The sequence below is a fragment of the Mobula birostris genome, chromosome 17 (genome assembly GCF_030028105.1).
Source record: "Mobula birostris isolate sMobBir1 chromosome 17, sMobBir1.hap1, whole genome shotgun sequence".
NCBI classification, from domain to species: Eukaryota; Metazoa; Chordata; class Chondrichthyes; order Myliobatiformes; family Myliobatidae; genus Mobula; species Mobula birostris.
In genome coordinates this window covers 4266916-4281139 of record NC_092386.1, presented here as the reverse complement: position 1 = coordinate 4281139, position 14224 = coordinate 4266916, and positions in this window count along the sequence as shown.

Sequence of the window (14224 nt, the reverse complement as noted above, 5' to 3'; positions counted from 1 at the left end):
GAGCCTTACAACCGAGGACATGCCCTCTTCTCGACGCTACCATCACAGAGGAGGTACAGGAGCCTGACCACCCACACTCAATGTTTCAGAAACAGGCTGAGCCCCTCTGCCATTAGATTTCTGAATGGACCGTGAACACTACCTCAGTTTTTTGTACTACCAATTTAAAATTTATGTATATATTATATATATATATATATTTATTTTGTAATGTATAGTACATTTTATGCATTGACTGTACTGCTGCTGCAAAACAACGAATTTCATGACATATGTCAGTGATAATACACTCGATTCTGAAATAAATGATTTTTATTTATTTGATTTACAGATACAGTGCAGAATAGGCCCTTCCAGCCCTTCAATCTCCACAGACCAGCAATCTAATCACAGGCCAATTTACAATGACCAATTAAGCTACTAAGTAGTACATCTTTAGATTGTGGGAATAAACAGGAGTGCCCAGAGAAAACCCACTCATTCCACAGGGAGGATGTACAAACTCCTTCCAAAGGACAGCGGAAGTGAACTCTGACCTCTGAACTCTGACACCCTGAGCTGTAGTGGCCTCACTGCGCTACCATGATGTTCATTTATCTCAGACGTTATCTGGACATTTGTTTCAGCTTTTTATGAAGACAAATCTGCACAAATCAGTTCTCACATTTTCCTCTGCTACTACTTGTCGGAAGTTTTTTTTTGGCCTGTAAAGACCCTTGGGATTTCATGAACCATGGAATGAGCTAGAGAAATGTATGTTCTGCTTTGCCATATACAGTGGATTTCAGTTAATTGGGCCATCGGTTAGTCAGCGCAACTGCTTACTTGGGATAACTCTTCAAGAATAAAAACTATTTGAGACAATAGCTGGGACTTCCTTTGTTTATTTGGACCAGTATGCCATTTAATTGGGACAGCAGACTGTTGCCGAACAGTTTCTAACTAACGTCAGTCATGTGCACTTATGTGGCCATTAGACGACACGTTGCTTAGAAAGAACAGTTTTTAATAGCAACACACATCAAAGTTGCTGGTGAACGCAGCAGGCCAGGCAGCATCTCTGGGAAGAGGTACAGTTGACGTTTCGGGCCAAGACCCTTCGTCAGGACTAACTGAAGGAAGAGCTAGTAAGAGATTTGAAAGTGATGGCATGAACATCGACTTCTCTAACTTCCGCTAATGCCCCACCCCCCCCCTCGTACCCCATCCGTTATTTATTTATAAACACACATTCTTTCTCTCTCTCTCCTTTTTCTCCCTCTGTCCCTCTCACTATACCCCTTGCCCATCCTCTGGGTTTTCCCCCCTCCCCCTTTTCCTTCTCCCTGGGCCTCCTGTCCCATGATCCTCTCATATCCCTTTTGCCTATCACCTGTCCAGCTCTTGGCTCCATCCCTCCCCCTCCTGTCTTCTCCTATCATTTTGGATCTCCCCCTCCCCCTCCCGCTTTCAGATCTCTTACTAGCTCTTCCTTCAGTTAGTCCTGACGAAGGGTCTCAGCCCGAAACGTTGACTGTACCTCTTCCTAGAGATGCTAATCACAAAATAATCTGCAGATGCTGGGGTCAAAGCAAACACTCACAACACGCTGGAGGAACTCAGCAGGTCAGGCAGCATCCATGGAAAAGATCGGTCCACGTTTCGGGCCGGAACCCTTCGGACGGATGCTGCCTGACCTGCTGAGTTCCTCCAGTGCGTTGTGAGTGTTTCCTAGAGATGCTGCCTGGCCTGCTGCGTTCACCAGCAACTTTGATGTGTGTTGCTTGAATTTCCAGCATCTGCAGAATTCCTCCTGTTTACAATTTTTAATAGCATCAGTTGTGTCTGTCTGTGTTCAAAAGGCAACAATTTTTGTCACTGATAGTTGGCAACAAATAAGCAGCAAGAAAATTCAGAACTGCTTTGCTCACTGTGGTTTCAGGCATTCAGGTTTGGAGATATCAGAAACATCCGGGAGTGAAAATTAAGCAATTTCACTACTTCAACAAGTTAGGTACTACAGAGAATTTGAGTGTATTGGCAATAATCTTGAACGTTACAAAGAAAATGAAGATTTGGAGGTTGCAATTGTCAAAGGTATTTTATGGTGGCAACTCACACAAAATGCTGGAGGAGCTCAGAGTCTATGAAAAGGAATAAACAGTCGACTTTTCAGGCCGAGACCTTCATCAAGACTGGAAAGGAAGAGGAGAAATTAGAACAACTCTCCCCTTGCTCTGACTTCTCCCTTCCTTTGCAGTCCTGATGAAAGGTCTTGGCCCAAAACGTTGACTATTTACTGTTTTCCATAGATGTTACCTGACCTGCTGAGTTCCTCCAGCAGTTTGTTTGTGTTGCTTTGGGTTTTCAGCATCTACAGATTCTCTCATGTTTGTATGAAGGCAATCCATTATCTGCACTAGGTGATTTTGTTCATTTACTGTCAATCACAAGAATGCAACAGTGAACCATTAATAACTATTAGGAACAAATACAGAGTTTTATGGTACTGTATTAGCATTTGTAGTGTCACAATTTGTTCTGTATTTCACTTAAATACATAATTTGCTATTTAGTTAAACAATAGTTTGCCTTGTTATACCTTCTTAACTATTTCCATGAAATTTCGGTTAATTGGGGCAGCCACTTAATTGGACCAAAGTGTATTGGTCCTGATACATCTCAGTTAACTGGAATCCACAGTATTATGATAAAGGTTAACTCAAAGATAAAGCTATTGATGTTGGTTAGATTGAGAACACTTCCCTGAGGACATACTGCCACAATGTCCTGGGGCTTTGATGATTAACCTCAAACAGTCACAACCCTCTCCCTCAGTGTCAGGTGTAATCCAAACACAAGAAGATTTTCCCTTTGATCGCCATTGACTTAAGGTTTAATAGGACTCCTTGGTACCACACTCCTTCAAATACAGCCTTGATGTCAAGGGTAGCTAACTGAGATACTCACTCCTGACATTCAGTTCAATGGGAGTGGTGAGCTCTCCTGCACAAATATTCAGCCGTACCTTCAGAATATTGATTTACATTAAATCAGAAATGGAAATGTGAAATATTTTCTGTTAGATGATATTTATTTAATGATGAAATATTTCAAGAATGCACAGTTACTAAGTGTGAATCATTTCAAGCCATAAACTTGAGGTGATAATTGGCACTTTGTGCAGAATTTGTGAAGAGATTCTTAACAGGTTTCAAGTTTTCACCTCATTAAAGGTTAGCACAGCAGATCTAAGAAAACGGGACTTTGTGATGTTGGGTATGGCAGCTTTGTCATTTCTGTTCTGCATATATAAAGAAATAAGAGAAGTATTTTAAATAAATAGGGAAGTGAATAATATTTTTTAAAGTTGTATCTTGTTTTCATGCACTTCTCATCCCTACCCTATCGAGAAAATCAGAATCAGGTTTATTATCACTGGCATATGCGGTGAAATTTGTTAACTTAGCAGCAGCAGAACAATGCAATACATGATAATAAAGAAAAAATGAATTACAGGAGTATATTTGATTTAACTAATATATATGTATATATAAAGTATGACTATGACTATGACTACTACATATAGTGCAAAAACAGAAATAAAAATGTAGTGAGGTAATGTTCATGGTTCAATGTCCACTCAGAAATCAGATGGCGGAGGGGAAGAAGCTGTTCCTCAATCATTGAGTGTGTGCCTTCAGGCTCCTGTACCTTCTTCCTGATGGTAGCAATGAGAAGAGACACCTTAACTCTTATTGTAACAGTGTACTGGTGTTACTTTCTAGGCGATTGTAATGGAAATATATTGAATTCCATAAAACTCACCCTAATTCATCTATATCACATTTTGTGTATAAGCTGCCCCTGCTATTATCTTGCAGATTTGGAATTGGTTTATTATACTGTATTACTTCCTCAGAAATTATTGTTTGCTTCAATAGACAGCTTGAAGCTGAACTCAAATGTAATTTCAGATTACTTGTATCATGCAGGAATTTAGAGAAACAAGAAATTAACTTTTATTGACAACAATGCACTTAATTGTGTAACTGTGCTGACGTTTTGCAATCGTTCGACTAAGCTAAAAATGTCCTGTTGCTGATTTTTTCTGTACTCAGTGTCTGAGACTTCTTGTGTAAGTGTCCAATTACTGTCACATGTGCCGAGGTACAGTGGAAGGGTTGCCTTGCGTACTGTTCATACACAGTGCATTGAGGTAGAACAAGCTACAGCCAAGAAGAGAAGGCAGCTTCAGAGAAAGTGCAGTTCAGGTAAACAAAAAGGTGCATAATTGTAACGAGAGATCAAGAGTACTAGGGAACTATTCAATTGATTAATAACAGTGGGGTAGAGACTGTCCTTGGGGCTGGTAGTGTGTGTGGTGGGGATCTTTGATGATGCTGAGTGCAAGAAGCATAGGCAGAGTCCCTGGAGGCAAGCCTGGTTTCAAGATGGTTTAAATTCATTTCCTGTACACAAGTGTAAGGAAAACAAAATAATTGTTATTCCAGATCCGATACAGCGCAAAGTCAATACAAAAGATAAAGACCACAATAAATATAAATATATAAGATAACTTATATACATACATTGATTGATTGTACAATACAAAAGATAAATGGAGGGGCAGATAGTGTTGAGAAAGCAGGGAGTTTGCAGAAGGACAGATAGAGAGAATGGGCAAAGAAATGGCAAATAGAACACAGTGTAGGGAAGTGCGTGGTCATGCACTTTGGTAGAAGGAATAAAAGTGTGGACCTTTTTTAAGTGGGGAGAAAATTCAAAAATCAGAGATGCAAAGGGACTCAGGAGACTTGTGCTGGATTTCTATTTAGAAACCCAGCTCCTGGTAGATCAGTGGTAAGGAAGGCAAATGCAACGTCAGCACTCAGTTCATGAGGACTAGACAAGGATGTGATGCTGAGGCTTTATAAGGTTATGGTCAGACTGCACTTGCAGTATTGAGAGCCACTTTATTTATTTATAAGACTGCGCGTAGTAGGCCCTCCCGGCCCTTCGAACCATGCTGCCCCAGCAACCCCCAAAAACCCAAATTTAACCCTAATCTAATCATGGGACACTTTACAGTGACCAATTAACCTACCTGGCAAGCCTTTGGACTATGGGAGGAAACTGCAGCACCTGGGGAAAACCTGGGCTGAGTAGCCTAATTCCGCTCAAATGTTTTATGGCCCATAAAGTGACTCTGGACTGTACATAAGGTGACTGACTGTGGTGGAGTTAGAGGGTGGAGATATCCATCAGCACACTAACTCCAGTGGACCGTTTTTCCGCCTGATGGTCCTGACGTGGATGCTATGTGGCCTCCTCCCTGATGGGAGAGGGATTCCAAAAATGTATGGATTGCATTGGTAGGTTATGGATATGCTATGTGCTATATGCCAGAAGCATGGTGTAACAATTATTGACAAGGCATCTCACTGCATGTTTCAATGCTTTGATATACATGTAACAAATAAAGCTAATGTTTTAAAAAAAGTTAATATTCAGTGTTCAGGTTTATTAAATGAGATCAAAAATAACTGTAAATATTGAACTATATTCATAGAGCAAGTACATTTATCTCCTATGCAATTGCAGTTTAGCACAGTATGGCTTCAAGCAATCAGGAGGATTAAACTGGTGGAAAGTATGTGTGAATCTTTAGTTCAGGATTCATGCAAAACATTGTGAAGGACCAAGAACACGAGATATTTTGCAGATTCCAGAAATGTTGAGGAACACACACAATTGCTGGAGGATCTCAGCAGGTCAGGCAGCATCTATGAGAAGGCCATTTCAGGCCAAGACCCTTTATCAGTCCTGATGGCCATCTGCTCTTTATTCCTCTCCATAGATGCTTCCTGGCCTGCTGAGTTCTTTCAATCTGTTGTGTGTGTTACCATGAAGACAGGATTGGTTCAAATCAGGTTTGAATCCTGAGCAGCGGGTAGGCAAAAAGAGCAGATATAAATGCTGACAACGGATTCAGTGTCAAAAAGGAGTGAGTTCTGATTACGGGATCAGTGTAAGACATCAGACAACTTGGAATTCTAAGCACCAGGATTTGTGCAAACCAGTTGTAAATGTTAAAGATGAGATTCAGCAGATACTGGAAGTCCCGAGTAACACACAGAAAATGTTGGAGGAACTCAGCAGATCAGGTAGCATTTATGGAAAGGAATAAAGAATCGATGTTTCACCTGAGACCCTTCATCAGGACTGGAAAAGCCTCTTGCCTGTACAAGCTGTCAAACTCCCAGCTTTTCAATTTCATCCCCTGACACCCATCCACCCTCCTCCCCCTCACCTGGGCACAAAACATCAAGTCTATGGTGCCTAGCCTGCTGAGTTCCTCCAGAATTTTGTGTGTTACTTTGTAAATCCTAAAGGCAGGGATGGTGCCATACAGGAGTATGTCAGGAGATTGTCACTAAGCCTTTAACTGTATTATTTTGCCTAAAGTGCTTCCAACATATCTTGCTTGCATACCAAGAAATATGACATTAAAGTAGATGAGATATTGATACTTATTTTTGGAAACACATTTTCCAGTGAAGAGTATAATTGAGGCTATTCATGTTTGTTGACTTTCAAATATCCACCTCTCCCTTTCTTCCTTCCTATCATACCAGTCAAGAACATAATTTGCAGAAATGTATTTTAATGATATTAAATCCACTTTCCATGCTGTTGACCTTTCTGGAAACTTATTTTGTAAATTAATTACATTTCGAGAACGACGTCTGACTTTCCTTGCCCCAATTTACATTGACTTTTAAACACGTCGCCCAGTATCGTAATCACTTTCCACTCTGCATATTTGTCTCAATAAAGGTTTCTGAACTCCCTCCGGAATCATGATGACTTTCTGCTCAGGAATACGCCACTCAAGGCCTCATTCATTAAATCAGGTCAGATTAGAAGCTTTCTGATGGTATTAGTACGAATGAATACACTATTCCTACCTTAGCTAGGCTGATAAGTAATCTAATGATTAATCTTAAAATCAGCATTTTGTTCCTTGGCAGCGGAATAAGTTTAATTAGTAAATTTGCAAGGCAGGCAAGATCTACATTGCTTTTCCAGAGAGTAGACACTCAGCATAAAAAGAATTAACATTGTGGAATTCTTTTGGGAAATTTATTTATTTAGGGATCTAGCACGGAATAAATCCTTCAGCCTTTTGAGCTGCACCGCCCAGCGACCCCGGGCAACTCCCGATTTAACCATAACCTAATCACACAGCTATTAACCGACCAACTGGTATGTCTTTGGACTGTAGGAGGAAACCAGAGCACCAAGAGAAAACCCGCACATTCCATGGGAGGACATACAGACCCTTTACAGAGGACACTGGAAATGAACTTTGAACTCTGACACTTGAACTGTAATAACACTGCAGTAACCACTACACTACCATGGTCCCCTTTCCTGATTAAACGTTTCTTTTACAGAAACTTGAGTGGAGAGTGTCTAACAGTAGCGCTGAGAATAAAATTATGTATTGCGCTTAAATATTCTTTTGAAGGTTGTCATGTTAAACCTCATTACATAATTTAATCAGTTTGGTCAGTATTTCAATCACAAACATATGAAAATCTGCAGACACTGGAAATCCAGGCAACATACATAAAATGATGGAAGAACTCAGCAGGCAGTATCTATAGAAAAAAGCACAGTTGATGCTTTGGACTGAGACCCTTCAGCAGAAGAGTCCTCTAGCTTGTAGTTTTGCAAACTCCATTCACTGCCCAATGTGATTTAAACATTTAAAAGTGCCAAGGTTTTGTACTATTGCAACAAAATTCTGGGTCAACAATGAGGGGAATTGTGTTTTTGATTAGGAAGAGCATCAGGGCAGGTTTTAGAGGGGATATTCCTGGAATGATGGAGGTGGTTAGTTGTGGTAGCCAGTGAGGTTGTATGGAAACATGAGAAAATCTGCAGATGCTAGAATTTCAAGCACCACACATAGAAGTTGCTGGTGAACGCAGCAGGCCAGGCAGCATCTCTAGGAAGAGGTACAGTCAACGTTTCGGGCCGAGACCCATCATCAGGACTAACTGAAAGAAGAGCTAGTAAGAGATTTGAAAGTGGGGGGGGGGGGGTTGTATGGATATAACTTAGAAAAAAGGAGATGATTATTTGATGGATTGTATTATAGGCCCCCTGGACTACATAGGTTGTCCAGGGAGGGTTGGAACCTCTGGCAAAGGGGCCTGTTATGTCTATACCAGGGCAGCTCACTCACCCCACTGGACACTCAGTGGCTCCAACTAGTTGTTTGCAAGCAACAGCAGCCACACCCCAGTACACCGCAGGCTAAACCAGGTGAGAGCGGCCGGAGGGCCCCACACCCTGGTGGGATAAGGACTTGCCTGTCCTAGCATGGGAAGTCAGCTCCAGCGGACTGGGCTGATGAGATCTACAGTGAGATCCAGCCGCTGGGAAGGTGGTTCTACAACGCTCCGTGGAGAGTGAAGGGCACGACGGGGCACCAGAAGTAGTCATGGTCATCAACTACAACCAAGGAAAGTCCCAGTTGTGACGCTTGTTTGAACCACTGGACCCAGACTTCCGCGGTCAAGAGAGTGAAACTGCCAAGTGCAACGGCTTTCCCACTTTAAAAACTCTCCTGGGCCAGATTTCCTGTCGTCGTCGGACACGATGGACAGCCACAATTATAGGCCTCCAAATAGAAACATAGAAAGATAGAAAACCAACAGCACAATACAGGCCCTTCGGCCCACAAAGCTGTGCCAAACATGTCCTTATCTTAGAAATTCCCTGGGGTTACCCATAGCCCTCTATTTTTCTGAGTTCTATGTACCTGTCCAGGAGTCTCTTAAAAGAACCTATTGTATCCGCCTCCAAAACCATCCCCGGCAGCCCATTCCACACACTCACCACTCTCTGCAATCAAAACTTACCCCTGACATCTCCTCTGTACCTACTACCAAGCACCTTAAAACTGCCCTCTCATGCTAGCCATTCCAGCCCTGGGAAAAAGCCTCTGACTATCCACATGATCAATGCCTCTCATCTTCTTATACACCCCTATCAGGTCACCTCTCATCCTCCATCACTCCAAGGAGAAAAGACCGAGTTCACTCAACCTATTCTCATAAGGCATGCTCCCCAATCCAGGCAACATCCTTGTAAATCTTGTCTGCACCCTTTCTATGGTTTCCACATCCTTTCTGTAGTAAGGCGACCAGAACTGAGCACAGTTCTCCAAGTGGGGTCTGAACAGGGTCCTATATAGCTGTAACATTACCTCCCGGCTCCTAAACTCAATCCCACGACTGATGAAGGCCAATGCACCGTATGCTTTCTTAACCACAGAGTCAACCTGCGCAGCTGTTTTGAGTGTCCTATGGACTCAGACCCCAAGATCCCTCTGATCCTCCACACAGCCGAGGGGTCTTACCATTAATACGATATCCTGCCATCATATTTGACCTACCAAAATGAACGACCTCACACTTATCTGGGTTGAACTCCATCTGCCAACTGGAGCAGAAAATATGTGGATCTCATTTAGCTGTAGGAATAGCAGGTTTACGATAATAGTTGATTTTAACTTCCCTGATATTGACTGGGACTGCTGTAGTTTTAAACAATTAAATGGGCTAGAATTTAAGTGTGTCCAGGAAATCTTTCTCAAACAATATATAGATGGTCCCAGTAGAAGTACCAATGATCACCAGCTTGTATGTCCTCCCCATGATCACATTGGTTTCCTCCGGGTACTCCAGGTTCCTCATTCCAAGGACATTAGGATTAGTAAGTGTTCGTCAGCTGTGGGCATGCTACACTTGCACTGGAAGTATGGCGGCACAGGCAGGCTGTCCCAACGCTATCCTTGCTGATTTGATTTGATGCAAGCAATGCACTTCACCGCACGTTTCAGATGTATGCCTGACAAATCCTCAGTCTCTTCAATATGATAGGGAAGCAGTTACCCCAATGCTATTATAGCATGGTCAATCAGAGTTCGAAGTTCAATCCCAGTGTACTCTGCAAAGAGTTTGTACGGCTTCTGCATGGAACTCCCAGCCTCCCGGACGGCCATATCTGCACCTGGTGTGTCGAGCTGCAGCTCCTAAGGGACTGAGTTAGGGAACTGGAGATGCAGCTCGATGACCTTCTCCTGGTCAGGGAGAGTGAGGAGTTGATAGAGAGGAGTTACAGGCAGGTGGTCACACCGGGGCCACGGGAGGCAGACAAGTGGGTCACAGTTAGGAGGAGGAAGAGGAAGAGTCAGGTAATAGAGAGTACCCCAGTGGCTGTGCCCCTTGACAATAGGTACTCCTGTTTGAGTACTGTTGGGGGGAGGACAGCCTACCTGGGGAAAGCAACAGTGGCTGTGCCTCTGGCACAGAGTCCGGCCCTGTAGCTCAGAAGGGCAGGGAAAGGAAGTGGAAGGCAGCAGTGATAGGGGACTCTATAGTTAGGGGGTCAGACAGCCGATTCTGCGGATGCAGGAAAGAAACTCGGATGGTAGTTTGCCTCCCAGCTACCAGGGTCTGGGATGTTTCAGATCGCGTACAAGATATCCTGCAGTGGGAGGGTGAGGAGCCAGAGGTTGTGGTACGTATTGGTACCAATGACATAGGTAGGAAAAGGGAAGAGGTCCTGAAAAAAGAGTACAGGGAGTTAGGAAGGAAGTTGAGAAGCAGGATCTCAAAGCTAGTAATCTTGGGATTACTGCCTGTGCCATGCAACAGTGAGTACAGGAATAGAATGAGGTGGAGGATAAATGCTTGGCTGAGGGATTGGAGCAGGGGGCAGGGATTCAGATTTCTGGATCATTGGGACCTCTTTTGGGGCAGGTGTGACCTGTACAAAAAGGACGGGTGGCTAAGGTTTGCTAAGGCTACTGGGGAGAGTTTAAACGAAAATTGTTTGGGAGGTGGGAACCGAACTGAAGAGACTGGGGAAGAGGCGGTTGGCTGACAAATAGAGAAAGCAAGGAGACAGTGTATGAGGAAGGATAGGCAGGTGATAGAGAAGGGACGCACTCAGATGAGTGGTTTCAGATGTGTCTATTTTAATGCAAAGAGTATTGTGAACAAAGCGGATGAGCTTAGAGCGTGGATCAGTAATTGGACTATGATGTGGTGGCCATTACAGAGACTTGGATGGCTCAGGGACTGGGATGGTTACTTCAAGTGCCAGGTTTTAGACGTTTCAGAAAGGACAGGGAGGAGGCAAAAGAGGTGGGGGTATGGCATTGTTGATCAGAGATAGTGTCACGGCTGCAGAAAAGGTGGACGTCATGGAGGCATTGTCTACGGAGTCTCTGTGGGTGGAGGTTAGGAACAGGAAGGGGTCAATAACCTTACTGGGTGTTTCAATAGGCCACCCAATAGTAACAGGGATATTGAGGAGCAGATAGGGAAACAGATCCTGGAAAGGTGTAATAACAACAGAGTTGTCGTGATGGGAGATCTTAATTTCCCAATTATCGATTGGCATCTCCCTAGAGCAAGGGGTTTAGATGGGGTGGAGTTTGTTAGGAGGGTTCAGGAAGGTTTCTTGACACAATATGTAGATAAGCCTACAAGAGGAGAGACTGTACTTGATCTGGTATTGGTAAATGAACCTGTTCAGGTGTCAGATCTCACAGTGGGAGAGCATTTTGGAGATAGTGATCATAATTCTATCTCCTTTACAATAGCATTGGAGAGAGATAGGAACAGACAAGTTAGAAAAGCATTTAATTGGAGTTAGGGGAATTAAGAGGCTATCAGGCAGGAAATTGGAAGCTTAAATTGGAAACAGATGTTCTCAGGGAAAGGTACGGAAGAAATGTGGTAAATGTTCGGGGGATATTTGTGTGGGGTTCTGCATAGGTACATTCCAATGAGATATGGAAAGGATGGTAGGGTAGAGGAACCGTGGTGTACAAAGGCTGTAGTAAATCTAGTCAAGAAGAAAAGAAAAGTTCACAAAAGGTTCAGAGAGCTAAGTAATGTTAGAGATTATAAGGCTAGCAGGAAGGAGTTTAAGAATGAAATTAGGAGAGCCAGAAGGGGCCATGAGAAGGCCTTGGCGGGCAGGATTAAGGAAAACCCCCAAGGCATTCTACAAGTATGTGAAGAGCAAGAGGATAAGACATGAAAGAATAGGACCTGTCAAGTGTGACAGTGGGAAAGTGGGTATGGAACTGGAGGAGAGCGCAGAGGTACTTAATGAATACTTTACTTCAGTATTCACTATGGAAAAGGATCTTGGTGATTGTAGTGCTGACTTATAGCAGACTGAAAAGCTTGAGCATGTAGGTATTAAGAAAGAGAATGAGCTGGAGCTTTTAGGAAGCATCAAGTTGGATAAGTCTCCAGGACCGGATGAGATGTACCCCAGGCTACTGTGGGAGGCGAGGGGAGGAGATTGCTGAGCCTCTGGCGATGATCTTTGAATCATCAATCGGGAAGGGAGAGGTTCCAGAGGATTGGAGGGTTGCAGATGTTGTTTCTTTATTCAAGAAATGGAGTAGAGATAGCCCAGGAAATTATAGATTCAGTGAGTCTTACCTCAGTGGTTGGTAAGTTGATGGAGAAGATCCTGAGAGGCAGGATTTATGAACATTTGGAGAGGTATAATATGATTAGGAATAGTCAGCATGGCTTTATCTAGAGTAGGTCGTGCCTTACGAGCCTGATTGAATTTTTTGAGGATGTGACTAAACACATGAAGGAAGAGCAGTAGATGTAGTGTATATGGATTTCAGCAAGGCATTTGATAAGATACCCCACGCAAGGCTTATTGAGAAAGAGTTGAATGGCCGATTCCTGCACCTATTGTCTATTGTCTATTGAAAGTAAGGAGGCATGGGATCCAAGGGGACATTGCTTTGTGGATCTAGAACTGGCTTGCCCACAGAAGGCAAAGAGTGGTTGTAGACGGGTCATATTCTGCATGGAGGTCGGTGACCAGTGGTGTGCCTCAGGGTTGTGTTCTGGGACCTTTACTCTTCATGATTTTTATAAATGACCTGGATGAGGAAGTGGAGGGATGTGTTAGTAAGTTTGCTGATGACACAAAGGTTGGGGGTGTTGTGGATAGTGTGAAAGGCTGTCAGAGGTTACAGCGGGACATTGATAGGATGCAAAACTGGGTTGAGAAGTGGCAGATGGAGTTCAACCCAAATAAGTGTGAAATGGTTCATTTCGGTAGGTCAAGTATGATGGCAAAATATAGTATTAATGGTAAGACTCTTGCCAGTGTGGAGGATCAGAAGAATCTTGGGGTCTGAATCCATAGGACGCTCAAAGCAGCTGTGCAGGTTGACACTGTGGTTAAGAAGGCATACGGTGTATTGGCCTTCATTAATTGTGGAACTGAATTTAGGAGCTGAAGGGTAATGTTGCAACTATATAGGACCCTGGTCAGACCCCACTTGGAGTACTGTGCTCAGTTCTGGTCGGCTCACTACAGGAAGGATGTGGAAACCATAGAAAGGGTGCAGAGGAGATCTACAAGGATGTTGTCTGGATTGGGGAGCATGCCTTATGAAAACAGGTTGAATGAACTTGGCCTTTTCTCCTTGGAGCGGCGGAGGATGCCAGGTGACCTGATAGGGGTGTATAAGATGATGAGAGGCATTGATTGTGTGGATAGTCAGAGGATTTTTCCCAGGGCAGAAATGATTGCCCCAAGAGGACACAGGTTTAAGGTGCTGGGGAGTAGGTACAGAGGTGATAACAGGAGTAAGTTTTTTACTTAGAGAGTGGTGAGTGTGTGGAATGGGCTACCGGCAACGGTGGTGGAGATGGATACGATAGGGTTTTTTAAGAGACTTTAGGATAGGTACATGGAGCTTAGAAAAATTGAGTGCTATGGGGAAGTCTAGTAATTTCTAAGGTAGGGACATGTTTGGCATAACTTTGAGGGCCGAAGGGCCTGTATTGAGCTGTAGGTTTTCTATGTTTTCTGTGGAATGCGTGGGTTTTCGTTGGATGCTCCTGTTTCCTCCCACAGTCTAAAAGAGGTACTGGGTAGGTTAATTTGTCATTGTAAATTGTCCCACGATGAAGCCAGGGTTAAATTGAGGTTGTTGGGAATTGCTGGGTGGTATGGTTTGAAGGGTCAGAAAGGCCTACTGTCCTCTGCAGCTCTAAAAGAAAGCAAAAATAAAATATTGAAGCTCTTGTCAGGAATGAAGAAGGGAATAACTGATAGGAGTGGGCACCTCAGGTCACGCAAATTGCTTGAGGATTATAAGTAATGGAAG